Genomic DNA, 24573 nt, shown 5'->3' with positions numbered 1-24573 from the left:
ATGCACCATTTTGATGAATTTGGCCCCCAAAAAGGCAAAAGAATACCATACGACAAATAAAGAAAAGTGACTTAAAAAATGCATATGATGACTTGAGGCCATTATCAACACATGCTTACCAACAGTATTGGGTATTAGTAATCCCTCCAATATAGGATATAAGGGGTTCAAAACCCCCCCAAATAGAATCAATAGGGTCATGCTTGACCTTGCCCTGGGCATAAAACAATGTAATCATTTTGCCCAGACTCTTTCCTTAATAAATTCTACAAACAAATCACAAGACTTATTGTGACAGAAATCTAAAATAATTTTTAGAAAATTATTTTATTTTTCAGAAGGACAAAAATTAAAAAAAAAAAAAAAGTGGTAATTTATTTCCACTGACTTGGAAAAAAAGATGAGTTTACAGTAATGAACTTTCTTTTTTTTCCAAAATGACTCCCATTCACTTGTCGAGAAACTCAGACAAAGCCGGTATTGTAGAGGTTTTCCTAAAATATCTCGTGACAAACAAGCACAGCATTCCATCGAATGTACATAAAGAGCGCTGGGAATAAATAAAACGCATACTGTACGCCAAGACATTAGGATTAAAAGGACGGAGCGCTTTATATTTTGCCGTTAGTAGATTCCTACATGAAAAGCAATTTGGTAAATGTTCCATTCATGGTCCCTCACCTTTCCAATCAGTCCCAATGCCCACAGTCATAGATAAAATCCGAGCCATGAAATTCAAATACGCCGCAATTTAGAGGTTTCTCGGAGAACCCTGCATTAAAAAGGACTATAGTCGCAGATAAAACCTATTTGTATGCAGCATCAGTATGTTGGATTCTATGGATGGCTAATATCCTCTAATATTAGTAATATCCCTTTATTTCTGGCAGCGCTATGTGTTTATTCCTAAAGGGAACGTTTAGTTCAGTGCTGACACATCGGAGAGAGCTTTTACCCACAAATCAGGGAATGATGTAGAAATTGCAGCAGCTGGCTTTTGTCTTTCACATTCTTTTCTGCCGTTTCTGAGCAACCTTGGTCCCCTATAAGAGTAAGAAATTCTGGGTGACAAAGTTTTATGGCTGCTATTATAGAAATAAAGGGAATCTGGCAACAGGTTTTTGCTACCTTAGCTGAGAGCATCATAATGTAGGGACAGAGACCCTGATTCCGGTGATGAGTTACTTAGTATACTGGGTTCAGCTGTTGTGACACAATCAGGGTTTTTAGCTTTTGCATGCAGCAGAGCTCAGAAAGCTAGCCCCGCCCACACCACAGCTTTATGTGTACATTGTATAATGGGGGCGTGGTCAGACCAGGGCTCACATGAGCTGTAGTCCAGGCAGTGATAATCTCCTGGTGATAAAATATTCATTGTATTGAAACAACAGCACACAGCCTAATAAGTGACAGATCGCTGAAATCAGTGTCTCAGCCCCTACATCATGTTGCCCTCAGATTAAATAGCGAAAACCTGCTGACAGATTCCTTTTAATAGTGTGTTAGCCCCAACCTCCATACACCCAAATTGTCACATAATTATAAAATCTGAGATTACAGGAAGCTGAATAAAATGAGAGTGCGGTTGATCTTTTTATATTATTTATTTTTTAATGACCTGAAGAAGACTCCAGGGTGTAGGAGTCGAAATGCGTTGTCCTGTAATTTTTTATTACCTCAATAAAGCAGATATTTATATATAACATCTATGAGAATCTCCATACGGGAGCACCGGCTACATACTGGGATTTTCCTTGCTATCTAGGTCAGTTTATATGCATGATAACCCCCATCACTACTGTAAGGACTGAAATTCAGCATCACTCCTGCTAATCTTTATAGTAGAATAATGAAGGAGCTTACTACCATGGAAATCTGGGTATTTGCCATTTCAGCCTGTCCTAGGTATTGGGAGATTATGAATAATCTGTAATGAGTAATCTGTCATCTGCACAATGTCAGTGATTACGGGGCAGAGACCCTGATTCCAGTGATGTATCACTTACTGGTCTGTTTGGTGCAGTTCTGATAGAATAACTGCAGATCTAGCAGTGCTCTGAATGCTGAGCTCGGTGTAACCCCTCCCACACCACAGATTGGCAGTTTTCTGTATACACCATTCGTTGTTAGCAAACTGCCAACTGGTGGAGTTACTTAGATTATCTGGACTGTTTGGCACAAGGCACCTAGTCCTGCAGTCAGGCAGTTGAAACCACAGTGAGCTGCTGATCAGGTGACGCATCCCTGGAATCAGGGTCTCTATCCCTACATTATTCTGCTCTCAGATTACATTGGAAAAACCTGCTGATTATTCGCTCTCCACTAGGATGCATCAGTCACTGAGTGGCGGAGGTCGACGGACCCCAATTGTGGCACTAGGGTTCTACTTATGGAGACATGCTATGAATATCCTTGGTTGGTGGGATAGCCACTTATAAAACAAAACCCCAAAACTTTAAATATAAGGGAAATCAAGCTTCTGTCTTTGGCGTTGGCTATCTGTAGAATAATTTTAGTTGTGACAGAACTGGTTGAGACAATTTCAGATTTCCTTTGGACATTATCTGATGCCGCAGACAAATAATGTTCCCCCAGCAGAATGCCACTTGCAAATAAACCAAAAGGGATGGAGGAAAATCACGTTCTGTTCACTCGCTCCTTACAATGTGAGATAATGAGAGAAAGTGCAAAGATTCAGAGCTCTGCGGCTACGATACAATGGCTGCAAACATTAATATCGGAAATGAATGAGCTGCATATCTCAGTCGGCCATTCTGGTGGTCAATCCAAGACCCAACTCAGATAGAAGTAACTATTAATAGTGGTGAAGTCACATACCAATTTGGTAGACTTAAAAAAAAAAAACCTTGTCCCTTAGGCTATGTTCACACGTGGCATTTTTTCTCTATATTTATGCAATAAGTATGCAGGATTATACCGTATTAGCATAATCAATGAGATTTCAGAAATCTGCATGTTTCTTTCCCGCACTCATTTTGATCTCTGGCGCTTTTGCATGCAGCAGAGCTCAGAAAGCTAGCCCCGCCCACACCACAGCTTTATGTGTACATTGTATAATGGGGGCGTGGTCAGACCAGGGCTCACATGAGCTGTAGTCCAGGCAGTGATAATCTCCTGGTGATAAAATATTCATTGTATTGAAACAACAGCACACAGCCTAATAAGTGACAGATCGCTGAAATCAGTGTCTCAGCCCCTACATCATGTTGCCCTCAGATTAAATAGCGAAAACCTGCTGACAGATTCCTTTTAATAGTGTGTTAGCCCCAACCTCCATACACCCAAATTGTCACATAATTATAAAATCTGAGATTACAGGAAGCTGAATAAAATGAGAGTGCGGTTGATCTTTTTATATTATTTATTTTTTAATGACCTGAAGAAGACTCCAGGGTGTAGGAGTCGAAATGCGTTGTCCTGTAATTTTTTATTACCTCAATAAAGCAGATATTTATATATAACATCTATGAGAATCTCCATACGGGAGCACCGGCTACATACTGGGATTTTCCTTGCTATCTAGGTCAGTTTATATGCATGATAACCCCCATCACTACTGTAAGGACTGAAATTCAGCATCACTCCTGCTAATCTTTATAGTAGAATAATGAAGGAGCTTACTACCATGGAAATCTGGGTATTTGCCATTTCAGCCTGTCCTAGGTATTGGGAGATTATGAATAATCTGTAATGAGTAATCTGTCATCTGCACAATGTCAGTGATTACGGGGCAGAGACCCTGATTCCAGTGATGTATCACTTACTGGTCTGTTTGGTGCAGTTCTGATAGAATAACTGCAGATCTAGCAGTGCTCTGAATGCTGAGCTCGGTGTAACCCCTCCCACACCACAGATTGGCAGTTTTCTGTATACACCATTCGTTGTTAGCAAACTGCCAACTGGTGGAGTTACTTAGATTATCTGGACTGTTTGGCACAAGGCACCTAGTCCTGCAGTCAGGCAGTTGAAACCACAGTGAGCTGCTGATCAGGTGACGCATCCCTGGAATCAGGGTCTCTATCCCTACATTATTCTGCTCTCAGATTACATTGGAAAAACCTGCTGATTATTCGCTCTCCACTAGGATGCATCAGTCACTGAGTGGCGGAGGTCGACGTACCCCAATTGTGGCACTAGGGTTCTACTTATGGAGACATGCTATGAATATCCTTGGTTGGTGGGATAGCCACTTATAAAACAAAACCCCAAAACTTTAAATATAAGGGAAATCAAGCTTCTGTCTTTGGCGTTGGCTATCTGTAGAATGATTTTAGTTGTGACAGAACTGGTTTAGACAATTTCAGATTTCCTTTGGACATTATCTGATGCCGCAGACAAATAATGTTCCCCCAGCAGAATGCCAATTGCAAATAAACCAAAAGGGATGGAGGAAAATCACGTTCTGTTCACTCGCTCCTTACAATGTGAGATAATGAGAGAAAGTGAAAAGATTCAGAGCTCTGCGGCTACGATACAATGGCTGCAAACATTAATATCGGAAATGAATGAGCTGCATATCTCAGTCGGCCATTCTGGTGGTCAATCCAAGACCCAACTCAGATAGAAGTAACTATTAATAGTGGTGAAGTCACATACGAATTTGGTAGACTTAAAAAAAAAAACCTTGTCCCTTAGGCTATGTTCACACGTGGCATTTTTTCTCTATATTTATGCAATAAGTATGCAGGATTATACCGTACTAGCATAATTAATGAGATTTCAGAAATCTGCATTTTTCTTTCCCGCACTCATTTTGATCTCTGGCGCTTTTTGCATGTCAATTATTTCAGTGTCTTTGCAGCGCTTTTCACCTTTTAAAAATAAAAGAGTGGATAGTGCAAGTAAACATGCACAAAAAATGAGACAAAAACACGTGGATTGTATGCTGAGTTTTTCCTCCCACTACGCTGGCAGAAAAAAAAAACACTGCAAAAATCAACATGTGCACATACCCTACGGCTATGTTCACACTAGGCGTTTTTTACAGCCTTTTTTTCTGCAGCAAAAACCTGATCGTTTGGCAGGAATGAAGCTGCAAAAAAAAACCGCAGGTTTTGTTGTGTTTTTGGTGCTTTTTTTGCTGCGGTTTTTGTGCATTTTTTAAAGCAGTTTGGGCATGCTACATTTGTTTCTTATGCATGCTAATAAAGTTTAGTGGAAAAAAAATCTCATTCTATTTAATTAGGTTTTGGCACAAAAATCTCTGCAAAACCTAATACCTGCATTTTTGGTGCAGATTTTCAGTGTCTTTTCACAAGACATTACTTTCAATGGGTGAAAAACGCTGAAAAAAAAGTCGAAAAAATGCTGAAAGAAGTGACATACTCTCTTGTGCAAAAAAAACATGCAAAGCACAAAATACTTGTGACAAAAAAAAAACAAGCTGTGTGCATGAGATTTCTGACATCTGATATAGTTTGCTGGTACAGGAGAACACAGCTGAAAATTAGCATTAAAAAAACTCAAAGAAAATAATGCCCAGTGTGAACATAACCTAAATGTCCATCAACAAAAGCAATGCAAAACCCTCAAGAGAAAAAAACTCATAAAAAACCCCAAGCAAATAACTTCCTAGATTCTCAAAACAAATATCCTGTCCAATGGATCTGTAACCTGGACTAGGGAGATAAGAACCAGACATGAAATATTAACCACTTTGATATGGACTCCGGTGCTAAGCCCACATCTTTCCTGGCACATATCAGCTGTTTTGAACAGCTGACATGTGCCCCTAACAGCAGCGGGTGGAATCGCGATCCACCCGCGGCTGTTAACCTGATAAATGCTGCTGTCAGTCTCTGACAGCAGCATTTAATGTGATTGTGCAGGAAGCAATAGGTCTGCAATAGACCTTGTGATTGTCATTGCCGGATTGCTATGAGCACCACCTTGTGGTCGGGGCTCATAGCAAGTGAGCATTTCTGATACACACAGGTGATCTGATCATCCCCTGAAAAAAGCAGAGGCGATCGGGATATGGCAGCTTCTAGTCTCTCATGGAGACTATTGAAGCATACCAAAACTAAAAAAAAATGTTTTTAAAAATATATATAAAAACAAATAAATAAAAGTTCAAATCACCCCCCTTTCACCCCATTCAAAATAAAACAATTAAAAAAAATAAAAACTACACATTTTTGGTATCCCCGCATTCAGAATCGCCCGATCAATCAAGATATAAAAATAATTAATCCTATCAGTAAACGTCATAGTGAAAAAAAAGTCAAAAAGCCAGAATTAAGGTTTTTTTATTGCCGCAACGGGCGATCAAAAGATTGTATGCACACCAAAATGGTATCAATAAAAACGTCAGCTCGGCACGCAAAAAATAAGCCCTCACGCAACCCGAGATCACGAAAAAACGGAGACACTATGAGTCTCGGAAAATGACACAAGTTTTTTTTTTCTTAACAAACTTTGGATTTTGTTTTTCAAAACAAATAAAAAAGAACCTAGACATGTTAGGTGTCTATGAACACGTAATGACCTGGAGAATCATAATGGCAGTGCAGTATTAGCATTTGGTGAACATGGTAAAAAAAAATCTCAAAAAACTTTCGTGGAATTGCACTTTTTTTTGCAATTTCACTGCAATTGGAATTTTTTTTCCTGTTTTCCAGTACACGATATGGTAAAACAAGCCCTCACATGGCCATATTGATGGAAAAATAAAAAAGCTATGGCTCTGGGAAGAAGGGGAGCAAAAAACAGAAACACAAAAACGAAAATGGGCGTGAATCATCGTATGGGCGTGAATCAATCGTAATCATGTAAGTCTTCCTCTTTTCCATATGAACCCCCAGGGCGTCCTCTAAGGACTGTTTTACACCCCTCCCAGTCTCCAGAGATCCAGCAGCACACAAGTTTCCCTTTGTTCTGTTATCAATGCTTCGGTAAACAGGCACATGTCATGGGCTCCTGTTCAGACCCTGACCTCCATCACCACGGGGCGAGGTTATCAATTAGTCATACACACTGGACACTGCGCCTCATATACGGAACACGTGCATCATAAAACCTATTAACCTATTGGCATATTTCTAATACTGGTTCACTCCATACATAGGGAAAGTTCTTACACAGGTAAATATTTACAGGTAATCAATAAAGTTTCAAAAGTACCTTCCAAAAAGGATTAAAAAGGGATTTCCAGTTCTTTAATTTTATCTATGCCCAGGTCATTACGATGGAGCCCCACTCCTGGTAGCCCCACAATCAGCTGATCGAAGATGCCGCAGGGCTCTAAAAATGACAAGTGCTGTATTGTGTTTAGTGGCCATGAATTATACTGTATCCCTGTACAGGTGGATAGGAGAGATGTTGCTGTACCATTCGTACTCTATGCTATAGCTCATCCATTTTAAAGGAATCCTGTCAAGTGAAAAAACGCTTTTAACCTGCGCATATTTGGTAAATCTGCAAGTCAAGAGCGAGCCTGCCCGGCGCAGAGCTCCACTGCCGGGGCCACAGCATTTGGTGTCAGACACAGGGGTAGTAGTGCTGGCACAGGTTTACTCACCACTCTGTGTATAATATCCGAGCCCCGACACTGACTGACAGCCGTCCATAATGCTGAGCTGCTGTCAGTCAGTGCAGGGGGTGCGGTTACAGCTGCCGCTCTCTATACACTGAACGCGCGCCGGTGACACCCCTTATGGCTGAAACTCAAAAGCTGCCAGAGGCAATCAGGTTGTTTCCTCCCGGCAGTGTGGGTCTAAGTGCTGGCGCTGGGCAGGCTCAGAATACTATTAACCTGCAGATTAACCCCATATCTACAGGTTAAAAGCATTATTTTCACATGACACGTTCACTTTAAAGGGAGCCTGTCAGTAAGATCAAACCTCCTAAACTGTCTATATGGGCATACAGGTCATAGGAAGCTGAATAAAATGACACCTTGATATCTGAAATCTGATGTGTCATTCCAGAGAAATCTACGTTTTTCTTAATATGTAAATGAGCTTTTAAGATCTATGGGCTGAACACTGATCTCTCTGATAATCTGCCTCCATAGCTTATGTCAAATGAAAGGGGGAGTTACCAGTGTGAGACATGTAGATCAGGAGAGCAGACTGTCAGCCATTACATGTCTCACACAGCTAGCACCCACTTTCATTTGACATAAGCTCTAGTGCAGATTCTCGGGGAGATCTATGTCCAGCCCTTAGATCTTAGCATCTTACTTGCATATGAAGATAAATGTGTGTTTCTCTGGAATTTCTCTTGATGTCACCTGACATAACAGAGGTGACATCAACCCCACAAATATGAATCCCACTTGCCACCGCTACAGGGCAAGAGGAGAGAGCTGGGCAAAGCGCCAGAATTGGAACATCTAATAGATGTGCCTTTTCTGGGCAGCTGCGGACTGCTGTTTTTATACTAGGGGGCCTATATCATGGCCCCTTACCAACCTGAGAATAGCAGCCCCCAGCTGTGAGGTTTAGCAAGGCTGGTTGTCAAAAATGGGGGGGACCCCACACCGTTTTTTTAAATTATTTATTTAAATAATTAAAAAAAACAGCATGGGGACCCCTCTATTCTTGATAACCAACCTTGCAGAAGCTGACAGCTGAGGGTTGCACTTGCAGCCCCCAGCTGTGAATTTTGTCTGGTGGGTTCAAGAAAATAGGGGGGAACCCACTTCAGGTTTTTCATTCATTTATTTTGTTAGATCGCAGGTGGCGGCTGTGGAATACTCCAATCATCCGCACCTACTGTCACTGTTATTAGTGGCAGCAGGTGTTGGATGATGGGAGTAATTGTCCCAAAAGCCATCACCTGCTGTCATTGTTCAGACTTTATTATAACTCTCATCATTCTCCTCTGCTCGCGCTGATCGCCGGCAGGGGAGAATGATGACAGCCGTCTTCAGCACCAGCCGCCAGGGAACTGTGCTTACTGTAACGCTTCTTCCCCGGCGGCCGTCCTTGTGGTACTGATGCGGCACACGGGTCGCACACAGTTACCACACGTGTGCGGCACGTAGTACACACACGGACACGGATATCTCCGGTACCATTTTTTCCGGTACTGGAAATATCACGATGTGTGAAACCTGCCTAATGTGTATCACGGTCTCGTGACTTTCTCTTAATAGATGATGCTGGGATAGAGAAAGATCCAACCTCTTGGAATTCCAATGGTCAATCCTTTTGTTTTTTGAGAGATAAGCTACTGCCGAATGCAAGAAGACAAGTAACACTGACCAAGAGAAAAGTGATATAGTTTTAAAAATGACCTTTCACTGTAGTTTTTAATTTACATGGAGTACCTCTTCAATTTGAGCCACTCTACCGATTCTGGAACACTTTTTGTTTTTTTTCTGTGCCCCTCCGTCGTGAAGTTATGACCCCCGGTAATAAATTTTCTCTTTGACCAAAGGGGCATATGCAACAGAACTTCTCTGTGGGCGTAGCTGTGCTTTGATTGGTCAGAATCAAAGGAGAAAAATCAAACACCCACTGGAAAATTCTTTTGGCGAACATCCAGTTTGCTGAATTTGCTAAAATTTGCACCTTTATAACCGCGGAGCATAACTTTGGAACAGAGGGGCGCAGAAGAAAATCAAAACCTGTTCCAGAATCAGTTGAGCAGCAGCAATTGGAGGAAAGATTTGGTTTAAATTAAACAAATATCCAGCAAAAGGTTTACTTTAATTTTTTCTTCTACAATCATTACTTATCAGGGACCCTTTGTGGCTTTGTTCTTCCTATTTGGCCGGTAAAACTATCAATGGCTGCACATGAACGTATCTTTTGATGAGATCTTGTTCTGCTTTCCTCATTCTCGGTTTATCCATGTGCAAACTATCCTCTGTTGAAAAGTACTGTTGTACGTACACTGATAAAGCTGTCAGTATTCTACCTCCTGGAGACAGAGGACATTGATAAATTCTGCTCATTACTCCTTATTTGTCCTGGAATTGGATCATCTCCAAAATTAAACTCTCTTGTAATGTCACTCGGTGACTTGCTTGTTTATATCGTTATTGGCCCAGGTGGAAACAGTTCTCATTCTTCAACGTTCAACTCGTGCCCTCACCCTTCCCCTCCAAGATCCCATTGTCTTCTTTCTTCCCTCTCAGTGCTCTGTTAATAGGGGGAAGTTTACATTGCTTTTCCTGCGCTCCCTCTGGCCCCAGTGAAATTCTTAGAACCTAATGGGACTTCCTTCCTTTAAATCCTTAAGAAAAAAATCTCCACGTCCTTTACCAAAGTTCTATCATTTATGAAAGCAAATTTATCTTCAGCACGGAATATTCCGACACATGGAAATTGATGCATATTAGTAAAATGTATTCTGGAGCATGGATGGAACAACTGTACCGATGGCCTCCAGACACTGAGTTGTATTGTGCTAAACATCACACAACTATTGAGCCTCGAAAAGACTAGAAATGGAACGCTTTGAAGTCAATATCCGGTCTTCTGATACATCAAATTCATAATTGAGCAGTCTCCTTAGACTTTCCAATAGTCTATTTGTATGTAACAGCCCCCACAGAACAGACTTGAACAATTTATATATTTTTTTCTATAAGTACATCAAGATTTCTAAAAATTCAGGTAGATTTATACAAAATTATTGGTTGTAAAGCTGTTTTTCTCTGCTTAGGCCAAGTTTTAAAATCTCATGATTGGGAATGAGCGTTCCTACGAATAATTGTTTCACACTTATAGACCAGTCAGAATAGGGAGGCTGTAAGGGCTCACCAAGTGAGGTGGATCTTCCAAGTCTCTGGACCAATGGACCCCAGAATTTGGTGCAGCTTCCAGAGGACACATGATATCGTGGAGACTAGGACTAACTGGAAACTCAGGTGTAGATGGCAGATGGAGGGGAACCCAGCAGTGATGGATACGAGTTGAAGCACAGTACAGATATGGAACATATCAAACATGGAACAATAGAGTCTCAATCCCAAGAACCAGGTGTGTGTCAATGGGTCTTAAATGGGTCTAGGGAGGTGATGTCATAGATTCAAGCCGGGAAACACTGCAAAACCTAATGTGGACCACAACAGAGGGCAGAGAACACAAGAAAAGGTCGTGGAGCCTGGGATGCTCTGGACAGGTGTGTCAGAGCGGCAGTCATCACTCAGCAAACTAGCAAAATGCTAAATTTTCAAGTGAGATGATTTTTAAAGGCAAAAAACGCTATATACCAGCAGATATAAGGCTAATCTGTAGATAAATGCTACAATGCTGCCTGGCCACCTTGCTGAAAGCGCGGCTATCAGGAAAAAATGATCTTATTCCCTCCCAGGAGCCATCGACTTTCAGTCACGGGGTTGTGCATGAAGTGACTCCAGTCACCACTCACAGCACCGCTCAGTATACTGTGAGTGGTGGCTCTAAACACACCCCAGCACTTTGATTGACAGCTCTCTTTTTACAGCTGCATGTTGATTTATTTAATTATCAAAGTGCAAGGGCAAGTTTACCCCAGTCGCTCACAGTTCAGTGAGCCGTGACTGTAATCGCTCCATGCACGATCCTATGACTGAAAGTTGGTGGTTCCTGGGAGGAAATAATTAAATTTTTGGCTATTAGCCGCACTATAAGTAAGGTGGCCTGACAGCATTGTAACGCTATTTAACAGCAGATTAACCCTATAAGTGCAGGTAAATAGATTTTTCCAAGGTGACAGATTCCCTTTAAGCAACCTCAATCAGTTAATGATCATTCTGTGTATATAGAATTGCGGTTGGCTAGTCTAAAAAGGTAAAAGACTGCGGATTAGCTTGCATGTAGCCAAGGTGAACCCGACTAAATGGAATCTGTCAGCAGGTTTTTGCTATGTAATCTGACATGATGTAGGAGCAAAGACCCTGATTCCAGTGATGTGTCACTTACGAGGATGCTTCGCTGTTTCAGTGAAATCCGTGTTTTATCAGCAGGAGATTATCACTACAGGACTAGGTGTCTCAAGCTTTCTGGTGCAGCCCCACCCCCACCACTGATTGGCAGCTTTCTGTCATTGTACAGTGTACACAGAAAGCTGCCAATCTGTGGTGTGGGTGGGGTTTTACAAGGCTCAGCATTCAGAGCACTGCTAGAGTAGTTTCTTAGTTATGTAGCATTTACTCAAACACATACCTCATAATCCTTACTTAATTTTGTTAAAGCATTACCAAGATCCATGTTCCAAACATCTTGGAGAACTAACCACAGATCATCTGTAGATACAGGCTTGCGCAATCCTTCTGTTAGTTTTGAGCTGATGGTACTACTAGACATCTTTCAATTTTGAAGGGAAGTAAACATGATGTGCATTTCATTTCATTTTCACCCTTCAGTCAACAGCCTCCAAACTTCTGTCCCTTACTTCATCCTTTGGACTTACTCAGTGGTCCTCCGCACCCACCCACACAGACGGACATAAACTAGACCTCGTCTTCACCCGTCTCTGCTCTCTATCTAACTTCACCACATCCCCTCTCCCTCTATCCGACCACCATCTGCTCACTTTCTCATCCCCGTCCTCCTCAACGGTCACCCATGTCCAGCAACATGCGCACCCCCGCAGAAACCTTGCACACCTAGACACCCACACACTCTCTGACTCCATCCTACCACTGGCATCCATATCTTCACTCCACGACACAGACAGTGCCCCTGCTTCCTACAATGCCACTCTCGCATCAGCTATTAACACGGTTGCCCCTCTCGTCCATGGCAGAGTGCGACGTATCAATAGACAACCTTGGCACAATAACACCACTAAAAAGCTCCGGCAATTGTCCAGTGTTGCAGAGCGGCGTTGGAAGAAAACACACTGGCAAGATGACTTCACTGTATTCAAACAAGCAACACTCGCTTTTAAATCTGCTCTCACCTCTGCTAAACAGGCCTACTTCACAACCCTCGTATCTTCCCTATCCTACAACCCCAAACAGTTATTCAAAACCTTTAACTCCCTCCCCCGACCCCACTGCCCCCTCCAACCTCCCTTATCTCTGCTGAGGACTTTGCCACACACTTTAAAAATAAGATCGACCAGACAAGGCAAGTCTTCATTGTTCAACCACCACAACCCCTTTGTATACCAGACCAATGCCCAAACCCCATAACTTCCCTATCCAACATCACTGAAGGGGGGCTTAATTATCTCCTCTCCAAATCGCACCTCACCACCTGTGCGCTCAACCCCATCCCATCCCACCTCCTCCCCAACCTCACCACTACACTTATCCCATCCCTAACCCACCTCTTCAACCTATCACTAACTTCTGGCACCATCCCTTCTGCTTTCAAACATGCCACAATCACACCTATCCTTAAAAAGCATACCCTCGATCCAACTGCTATGTCCAGCTATCGCCCGATATCCCTGCTCCCATTCGCTTCCAAACTCCTGGAGCAGCACGTCTACTCTGAACTTTCCTCCCACCTCTCAGCTAACTTGCTCTTTGACAATCTACAATCTGGTTTCCGCCCCCATCACTCAACTGAGACTGCCCTGACCAAAATCACTAACGATGACCTACTTATCGCCAAAGCTAACAGACAATACTCTGTACTCCTCCTTCTAGACCTGTTCTCTGCTTTCAACACAGTTGACCACTGCCTCCTACTACAGATCCTCTCCTCCTTTGTCATCAAAGACCTCGCCCTATCCTGGATCTCCTCATACCTTTCCAACCGCACATTCAGCGTCTCCCACTCCCACACTACCTCCTCATCCCACCCTCTCTCTGTTGGAGTCCCCCAAGGTTCTGTTCTAGGACCCCTACTCTTCTCAATCTATACACTTGGCTTGGGACAACTCATAAAATCCCATCGATTCCAGTACCACCTTTATGCTGATGACACTCAGATCTACCTCTCTGGCCCAGACATCACCACTCTGCTGTCCAGAATCCCAGAGTGTCTATCAGCCATATCCTCCTTCTTCTCCTCTCGTTTCCTCAAACTCAATGTGGACAAATCTGAACTCATCATCTTTCCTCCATCCCATAGATCTTCCTTACTTGACCTATCTATCGTAATCAACGACATTATGCTTTCCCCCTTACCATAAGTCGGCTGCCTCGGAATAACCTTTGACTCTGCCCTGTCCTTTAAACTGCACATCCAAGCTCTGTCCACCTCCTGTCGCCTCCAGCTCAAAAATATCTCCAGAATCCGTCCTTTCCTAAACCGTCAATCTACTAAAATGCTTGTGCATGCCCTCATCATCTCCCGCCTTGACTACTGCAACATCCTTTTCTGCGGCCTCCCTGCTAACACCCTTGCACCTCTCCAGTCCACCCTTAACTCTGCTGCCCGACTAATTCATCTCTCTCCTCACTACTCCTCCGCTTCCTCCCTCTGCAAATCTCTTCACTGGCTCCCATTCCCTCAGCATATCCAGTTCAAATTACTAATACTGACCTACAAAGCCATCCATATATCTCTGAACTAATCTCCCGATATCTTCCCTCACGTAATCTCCAGACCTTCCAAGACCTTCTTCTCTCCTCCACACTTATTTGCTCCTCATCCAACCGCCTCCAAGACATCTCCAGAATATCCCCCATCCTCTGGAATTCTCTGCCCCAACATGTCCGACTATCAACCATATTCGGATCCTTCAGATGGAACCTGAAAACCCATCTCTTCAGGAAAGCCTAGAGCCTGCACTGACCCCGCTGTCTCCTTATCACTACCGGAGATACTGCCTCACCAACACCAGAGCTCCTGCAACCCTCAACCTATTGTCTCCTTCCCCATAATCCTGTAGAATGTAAGCCTGTAAGGGCAGGGTCCTCGCCCCTCTGTATCAGTCTGTCATTGTTTGTTTGTTTACAGTAAGTGGTATCTGTAACTTGTATGTAACCCATTCTCATGTACAGCACCATGGAATCAATGGTGCTATATAAATAAATAATAATAATAATCTGCTGCACTAGGTTTCCTTGGCTGACCAATATATCTACAATCCTCGACGCTGCCCATTGTTGGTGTCCTCAAAGTTGACAATCATAGGCAAATACTTATCCATTATACGAAACCATCAAGCAGGCGTCTGATTGGCTCCAAGTTTATTAGGCAGCAGGATAATGACCCAACACATACAGCCAATGTCATTAAGAAGTATCTTCAGTGCAGTAGCATAGTTACCAGGAGGTCAGAGGGTGCGGTGGCTCGGGGATCAATGCTTGGATGGACCCACCCAGAGCTATTGCCACTGATAACTCTATGAACGTGCACAGCTCTCCGATATAGTTAAGCTCCGCAGTGGAGCATTGAGACACGATTTCCCTGCACTACCACTCTCTGTTCTGTAGACCGGAGGTCATTTTAAGCCTGCAGTCTACAGAATAGTAGGTGATGTGTCGGCATAAGCACAGGACTTCAAAGTCCCAGCACGGTGACGTCATGGCGGAGCAAAGGGACTCTGATGTCCTGTATGTGCGATGACAGCGCATTGGTCAGTCGGCGTTTTGCGGGATGGAATCGTCAGGATCCTGAATTACAGTTTAAGGCATAACATGTGGGGACTACTGTGTGGGCCAGTATACAGTGTGGGAGCTAAAGCGGTACCGTTATACAATTTGAAGAGTATTCTGAGGGCCATCATACACTGTGGGGACCTTTATACAATGTGGAAGTTCCTGTTGGGGCCATTATACAGTGTGCAGGCCTTTATAAAGTGTGGAAGTTACTGTAGGGGCCATCATAAACTGTGGGGACTACTTTAATGGCCATTATACAGTGTGGAATCTAATGTGAGGGCCATTATGCAGTTTGGAGGCTACAGTGGGGACCAATAAAAGTATGGGTACTGCTGTGGGGGCAATTATATGGTGTGTGGGCAGTGATACATTGTGTGGACCATTATACTGTCGTTTGGACGAGCTGTGGGCTCATCATACTGTGTATAGGGGAAGTCGACGGTGGGATGGCTTTTATGCTATTTTTGATCAAAAACAGTATTACTAAGAACTCTGTGATATTTAAATGCACTTTTGCTTTTTTAATTATTTAGTCACAGCAGGGTTTTTGCTCATTTTGTTTCTTGTAGGTTTTGTATGTTTTATGGCCAATGTGAACATGCGTTTATGTGCTGCATGTATACCAACTCAAACCAAGCTTAATTTTTATGTTTATGTTTTATGTTTATTTTTATGTTTTTTTATTTGTATTTTTTTGCATTCTGTGCAAGCCAGGGTGTGGCCTCCCTCTCCTGAGCTGTATGTATGTTTTTTTGTATGTTGCACCAGCCCTGAATAATCAAAAACTGTGGTGGGGACGTCAGAAGGCAAGATATTCACAGCCTCCCATCCAGCCATCAGGTAGCACTGACCTGGACACTGCATCGAAGTCCTGTGAATCAATTCACTCATCTCTAGTCCCAACTATCCTGGACACAGCGGACAGTCCCAGATTTGGGTCTACATCCTGCAGTCTCAGGCATCTGCTGAGTTTCCCTCACTACCACCACCCCTCTGACAACTCCTCCTGACAGGGGAGAAAGAAATGGTAAATGGGTGTGGATTAGGAGGTGGCCAGGAGAATGGCCAAAATTTGCTTCAATTTAGATTTTTCTTTTTTTATGTACTTTCATGTTAATTGATAAAAATATGCAATTAACATTTCTTTTTCTGAATGCATTCTTACTGTGCAGCATTTTTTCCACACCTACCTAAAACTTTTGAACAGTACTCTATGTAGGACAGAGGTTTGCACCGCATGTATGCATGAGCCGACTCTATATAGCATAGGTTCGGGTGTGTTGTAGCTCCAATTGCAGCAGTTTAACCTCTTAGAAATAACGGGGAAAGTGTCAAGCTCCCCACAACATGATTGCGGGAAGCCAATGGCATTGTCATTGAAAATATTATTTATACATTTTTTTAGGAAAGTGAAGAGGAAAATCTAAAAGCAAAGAAGTGCCAACTTGCGTAAGGACACGCATACAGATGGAGTCAGCTGCGCCAACAGCATGCAACAACTTCATTGACTCTAATAATGTCAGGGAGGTTATATCAAAGGCAACAATTTGCATCTTGCACTCTTAAACCAGCATTTTTTTTTTTACAATATCTGCAATGGAGACTTCTAATAGAAATGGTTAAGCAGATGTTAACAGAGCTTAAGAGAAAATTATACTTACAGACTGCATTATAAATAGGCAAGGAAAGAATGAAAGAATAGTTCTGTAACATTTTGTTCCGGTTCCTACATCCCTTTTTTTGCTAACACTGCCATGCCTATGCAGATTAAAGCCTTGTGCAAATTCATATCACCCACTGGGCAGGGGAAAGATGCCAAGACAGTTCGGATGCCCCTTTACAATTTAAAGTCACATAGAAGCCACATCGTGCGTTTTCTAGGCTCTATTCTTTTCAGGCAATAAAGACCCAAACATGGTTGCTTCTAAAAAGTGATCCCACAAGTTTCCCTCATGAGAATGGGTTAATAATATTTTTTTTCTGATCATAACCAGACCATATCAGGATAGAAAAGGGCCACAGGAGAGGTGGATATATACCTGGGAAATAGATCCTGTTTGGTAATTTTGCAAGAGATCTAGATACTCTTGATTTTACCATATGTGTAATTATATGGAATCCTTAGGATATGACACTGCTTTGCTATCCAACACCAGAATATCAGGGCCACCATCAGGGCATTACTGCCATTACTGGTGGATGGGGCCCGGACCAGGTGAGACATGCTGCACAGTATAAGTTGTCTGGCAGACTACGTAACACACTGGGACCTGGACTAATTATTTACTTTGTGTTATTAAGCCTCGGGGCGCCAGCCACTCACAGCCGCAGCATCAGTGACGTCAGATATTGCCGACCCACCTCCTTTTCCTAAACTGCCAGTGCACCCCAGACTCTGGTGGCACATTGTAAGCAGGAGTTGAGGGCCCGCGCACCCGCCAGCACACTCACTCATCCACTTGCCTGTCCTACCTCCCATTCCCGCATCCAACCTCCCACTTGCCCACCCTGTGGCCCACCCCTTATATCATAGAATAATAAACAGAAACTGCTTTTCTAATAGACTGACTGGTCCAGAAAAGACCCCTTTCCAGCTGTCACCTCGTTATCATAACAAGAAGGATTACAATGAGAGATAACAGAAACTACCATTGACAGTAAGTAGTGTCACAGCTCACTTCTTCCCCCTTCCTGCACAATGACATCTGCAAGTCATGCAGTGTGTACATCACTGCATGTGCCCTGGAATATTTCCAGAAATCATTATCTGTGAACACAGTGCAATCCACAAATGCCAATTAACGCTCTATTGTATAAAGAACAACCAGTGTATCAACACAATCTAGAAACACTTCTATCTTCCCTGGTCCAAAGCGTATTTACAATGTACTGAGGCAAAGTGAAAAACTGTTCTGAGGTCGGATGAATCAAAATGTAAAGTTCTTTATAGAAACCATGGACGTCGTGTCCTATGGACTCAAGAGGAGAGGGACCATCCAGCTTGTTATCAGATCACAGTTCCTGGATTTCTGATGGTTGGGGTTGCGTTATTGACTATGACATGGACAGCTTACACATGTAAGGTTCCATCAATGCTGAGAATTATATAGAGATGTTAGAACAACGTATGATCCATCCAGACCACGTCTATTTCAGGGAAGACATCGCATATTCCAGCAAGACAATGTAAACCACATACTGCATCCAGAGTTCTGGTGATGACTCGGCCGCTGACATTCCAGACCTTTCACCAATGGAAGACATTTGGAAAATTATGAAACTAAAAACCTGGCAACGACCCCTGGACTGTTGGTCAGCAAGAATCCTACTTCAGATAAGAACGGGACAACATTCCTCTCTTAAATCTCCAGCGATTGTCTCTTCACTTCCCAGACATTTACAATTTGTTGTCAAAAGATTGGATGCTCCACAACAGTAGACACGGTCCTGTCACAACTTTATTGAGACGAGTTGTTGCCACCAGTTTCTAAATGAGTCCATTTTTTAACGTGAAAAAAGAAAAAAATCTATATATATAATTGCCTAAGGGGTACTTCCGTCAGTCTGTCGCGGAAATCCCGGCTCGCTGATTGGTCAGCGACAGGCACAGTCCGGCCGCGAATTGGCCCCTCCCTACTCCCCTCCAGTCAGTGCCCCCTCCATACTTCCCTCCAGTCAGCGGCCACATAGGGTTTTAGCAGTCCGTTAATGCTGCTATTAACTCTGTGTGACCAATTTTTTACTATTGATGCTGCCTATGCAGCATCAATAGTAAAAACATATAATGTTAAAAATAATCAAAAAATAAAAAATCATTCTATTCTCACCTTCCAGCGCCTTTCCCGCTCCTCGCGACGCTCCGGTCCCAAGAATGCATTTAAGCAATGACCCGAGATCATGTAGCGGTCTTGCGAGACCGCTACATCATCACATGTTATTGCCGCATTGCATTCTTGGGACCAGAGCATCGCGAGGACCATTGGTAAACGCCTGGCCTGGATCCGGGGCCGACAGAAGGTGAGTACATAACTATTTTTTATTTTAAGTCTTTTTTTTAACAGGGATATGGTGCCCACATTGCTACATACTACATGGGCTGTGTTATATACTGCATGGGCTATGCTATATACTATGTGGGCTGTGTTATATACTACATCTCTGTGCTATATACTATGTGGGCTGTGCTTTATACTACGTGGCTCTGCAATATACTGCGTGGCTGGGCAATATACTACGTGGCTGTGCTATATACTACGTGGCTGTGCTATATGCTATGTGGCTGTGCAATATACTGCGTGGCTCGGCAATATACTATGTGGGCTGTGTTATATACTACGTCTCTGTGCTATATACTACGTTGGCTGTGCTATATACTACGTGGCGGTGTTATATACTACGTGGCTGTGCAATATACTACGTGGCTGTGCTATATACTACGTGGCTGTGTTATATACTACGTGGCCTGAGTTATATACTACGTGGGCTGTGTTATACACTACGTGGCTGTGCATTACACTACATAGCCTGTGTTATATACTACGTGGCTGTGTTATATACTATGTGGGCTGTGTTATATACTGCGTGGGCTGTGCTATATACTACGTGGGCTGTGCTATATACTACTATACATATTCTAGAATACCTGATGCGTTAGAATCCGGCCACCATCTAGTGTCTAATATTCACCTTCTGATCTGTGTTCTATGTTCTGTAGTGAATAATCTATCTCCGTAAGAGTTTTCATTCTTGTTTTCTGTACATATAGCCCAGATTCCCAACTCTTTTGTAATTGGGGTTATAAGAAAGAGGGTTCCATATCTCAAAAATGGAGAGGTGCAAGAGCTAAAATTAAAAAACAAACAAACAAACAAAAAAATGGCACATACAGGAGTACAGCGACATTTATACCAGGTCAAAAAATGACATAAAGTATTTATGGCATGTGATAGATTCTCTAAGAAACTGAGAGGCTGGAGTTAGGCAGCATAGGAAAGTGAATTTATGCTTCATAAATGATTTATGGTTAACCAGCCATAGAACGCAAAGGGACAAATATTCACTCGTTATTTTGAAAAGTTACCAAAAGTGATTCTTAAATATACAAATCAAATAGCCTAATAGATCCTACTGGCTGAGAAATTGTGGAAAGCAAATTACGGGAAACATTTGCTCACAAATCAGAAATGTACTAAGATCCGAGACACGGCACTGGTGTTTCTTACAGTCATTTAAAAAAAAAATGCAATGTCTCTATACTGCATATCGTTTTATGTCTGTATTTTATTTACATTCTTACTATATTCGACATAATGCCTGAGCCATTACATTCATTCCTATATATTATTATGGCACTAACTTGTGTGTGTGTGCCAAAACCATTAGTAAAGTGGGCACATAGTAATAAGAATGTGATAACAGTTTTATAACTATCTGCATCTAATAAAAAAAAGCTAGGATATATGCTGCCAAATTGGACGGACACTTATACTGCTGCATTCCAGACGTTTGCAGCAATGAAAGAGTTACATTAATATACAGGGTCTGCCAAAAGTACAGTTCTCATGCCCACCAGATACTTTCTCTCCAGAAGTCACTCCCTCATTCACTCTCACTTTCTCATTCTTTGCTTTCAGTAGCAGTTTTCATTTTGAGGCTGAGCTAAATTTGGTATAATCAGCAGTTTCTGCAGCATATTTGGCTTTGTCCAGAAGATCCACCCTTGTATTACCAGTACATAGAAAAAATACAGAATAAAAAGCATAAGGACCAGGTCAATACCCTGAATGAAGCAGAGAACTATTAGTTATAGAGAGGAAAACCAGAAACATAAATGATACAGACAAAGAATCAATTAATTCTTAATTATATATACAGCGGGTGAAATAAGCATTGAACACATCACCAATATTCTAAGTAAATATATTTGTAAAGGTGCTATTGACATGAAATTCTCACCAAATGTCGGTAACAACCCATCCAATCCATATAGGCAAATAAATCAAACCATAGATGTCCCGAAATTAAGTTATGTGTAATAATGAGAAATGACACAGGGAAAAAGTATTGAACACATGAAGTCATGACACCAGTTGAAATCTATCAGTCATAAGAAAGCAATCCTGTCACTTAGTGAGAAATATCAACTGGTTCAACTGATGGCTTATAAAAAGGTGTCTTATTATCAAGGCGCCACGCGAGAAACATCTCATGATGGGTAAAACCAGCAAGCTGTCTCAAGACCTTTGCAACCTTATTGTTGCAAAACATACTGATGGCATTGGTTAATAAAGAATTTCTCTGAGCTCTGTTGGGAGCGAAATCCGCAAGTGGATAGAACATCTTTTCACCATAAACGGCCACGACCTGGTGCTCCTCGCAAGATTTCAGACAGGGGAGTGAAACTACTTAATAGTAGAGTTGTCCAAGAGCGAAGGACCACCTGTGTAAAGCTACAGAAAGACCAAGAATCAGCAGGTAAAATTGTTTCAAAGAAAACGATAAGTAATACACTCAACCTGTACAACCTGTATGCACGCTCACCACGCAAAACTCCATTGCTGAACAAAAAAGCATGTTCAAGCATGTTTAACGTTTGCTCAACAACATGTAGAAAAGCCTGTGAAATACTGGTAGAATATAATATAGCGTGGTCAGTTGAGACCAAAAATGAACTCTTTGTATGCCATAATACACACCATGCTTCGAGACCAAACGGCACTGCTTATCACCCCAAAACTCCATACCAACAGTGAAGTTTGGAGGTGGGAGCATTATGGTATGGGGCTGTTTTTCAGCACAAGGCACTTGCAAACTTCATATAATTGAAGGAAAAATAAATTAACAAATGTACTGAGACATTCATGATATAAATCTGCTGCCGTTCGACCAGGATGATGAACATGAAACAAGAGTGGACATTTCTGCAAGAGAATGATCCCAAACACAGGGCCAAGGAAACTCTCAATTGGTTTCAAACAAAGAAAATAAAGCTTCTAGAATGGCACAGCCTGAATCCAATAGAATATTTATGGAAGGAACTAAAGTTCAGAGTGCATAGAGGAAGCTTATGAGACCTTCAATATTTGATGAGCGAGCGCTTGTATGGAAAAATGGGCCAAAATCACACCTGAGCAATGCCTGCGACTAGTTTCTCTATACAGGAGGCTTCTTGAAGTTGATATTGGAGCACCCTTCAGGGTCTTGGGGTACTCGAGCCAGGTCTGACAGTTCTTCGGGGGATGTCACGGCATCAGTGACCCCAGGGCAGTTATGTGGTAAACTTGATGATGGTAAATGTTGTAGTGCAAGGCAGGTGATGCAGTAATAATTCTGAGGACACAGCAGGGTGCAGTTTTCACACCTTTACTCACAGTCAGTTGGTGACAGTCACCAGCCGGGTGCTGTGTCCTCCGGGTCTGTGGTCCAGCCAGCTCTCAGGTAGTTTGGGGTGCACTTTTCCAAGACTCCCTTCTTGTTTACCTTCCCTGGCCATCTCTCTGCACTGGCTCTCGCCCTCCTGCCCTGCACCTCACAATAGTGTCCCAAGCCAGCAGCCTCGGATCCTGTTGGGCGATGTCTTCCTAGTCCCCTTGATCTATATGGCTGCCTTTTCAGCGAATGTGTGTGGATTTGGCTGTGGTACATACAGATACCACAGCCTCCGGTTTGCTAGCTGAGTCTTGTAATTCCTCCACTAGTTTGGGGGTCGGTCCCCCCACTGCGACCTGGTCCTTCCACTCGACTACGGTCGGTCTGGATTCGGGTGCCACGGGTGAATTCCCCGCTTCCCTGGCCCCTAGGACTCCTTCTCTCTCTCTTAGGAGCTCCTCTCTCCACATCTGCTCTCATCAACTCCTCACCACTCACTGACTAACTACTTCCTGCTTCCTACTCTTGTCTACTTCCTCCACCTACACTCTCAACCTAGTTCCCCCCTCCAGCCTGAGATGGGGCCCTCCCTTTAAAGGGTCCACCCAGATCCCCTGGCCTGGAGTGGTGTTGGATGCTAGTGTGTGGGTCCAGGATAGAGCCTCCTCCTTACCCGAGAGTGGGATACCACACCTCTGGCTGAGGTGCAGTACCTCTGTGGCGACTGGACCCTCAGGGGCGCCACAATATCACCAACAAAGTCTTTTGTACAAAGTATTAATTAAAGTTCAGTAAGCGTGTTGAATTCTTTTTCCCTGTTTCATTTCTCATTATTACACGTAATTTATGAACATCTATGGTTTGCTTTCTTTGCCTGTGTAGATTGGATGGGTTGTTTCCGACATCCAGTGAGAATTTAATTTCAATAGCATCTTTAGAAATATATTTAATTAGAAAATTGGCGACATGTTCAATACTTATTTCACCCACTGTATATATCATTACTTCAATAATTTGTAACATTCGTTATACCATTGTAGGATTTTCTTGAACCCACGCACCCACTTCCGTTGTCTATTTTTACACAGTGCAGTGCAAAAGTGTGAGGAAGGTGTGGAAATAATGCTGCAGAGTAAGACTGTTTTCAAAAATAGAAGTGTTAATAATTAGTGATGAGCGAATATACTCGTTACTTGAGATTTCCCGAGCACACTCGGGCATTCTCAGAGTATTTTTTAGTGCTCGGAGATTTAGTTTTAATTTCCGCAGCTGAATGATTTACATCTGTTAGCCAGCATAAGTACATGTGGGGGTTGCCTGGTTGCTAGGGAATCCCCACATGTAATCAAGCTGGCTAACAGATGTAAATCGTTTAGCTGAGGGGAGGAAAACTAAATCTCCGAGCACTAAAAAATACTCGGAGGTCACCCGAGTGTGCTCTGGAAATGTCGAGTAACGAGTATATTCGCTCTTTACTATTAATAATTTATTTTTTAAAAATTAACAAAATGCAAAGTGAATAAACAAAAAAAAGAGAAATCTAAATCACATCAATATTTGGTGTGACCGTCTTTTGCTTTCAAAACCACATCAATTCTTAAAGTAACGCTTGAGGGATTTTGAGGGATTAGTAGGTGTGTGAGTAACCAATTATAGCAAATAGGTGATAATGATCATTATTTTCACATGTAGGTTGAAACACAGCTATTAATGGAAATAGCTGTATAGGAGTCTAAAAATTG

The 24573-nt window shown here is 42.5% G+C and overlaps 1 protein-coding gene across 2 annotated transcripts in view; it reads right to left on the bottom strand.

The window, feature by feature from the left end:
* The window catches only part of CDC42EP1 (CDC42 effector protein 1), a 45931-nt gene that overhangs the window by 17845 nt on the left and 3513 nt on the right, over positions 1–24573 (bottom strand). The window contains exon 1 of one of the 2 annotated variants that reach the window (XM_077278278.1): positions 960–1044. The exons of the other annotated variant lie outside the window; for it this stretch is intronic. The gene's annotated coding sequence lies outside the window, so the exon portion shown is untranslated. Of the gene's footprint in view, positions 1–959; positions 1045–24573 lie in introns of those variants that run through there. 2 annotated transcript variants of the gene reach the window in all.

This window comes from Ranitomeya variabilis, chromosome 8 (assembly GCF_051348905.1).
Source record: "Ranitomeya variabilis isolate aRanVar5 chromosome 8, aRanVar5.hap1, whole genome shotgun sequence".
NCBI classification, from domain to species: Eukaryota; Metazoa; Chordata; class Amphibia; order Anura; family Dendrobatidae; genus Ranitomeya; species Ranitomeya variabilis.
The sequence above is the reverse complement of the archived record's forward strand: the minus strand, read 5'-3'. Positions and strand labels throughout refer to the sequence as shown.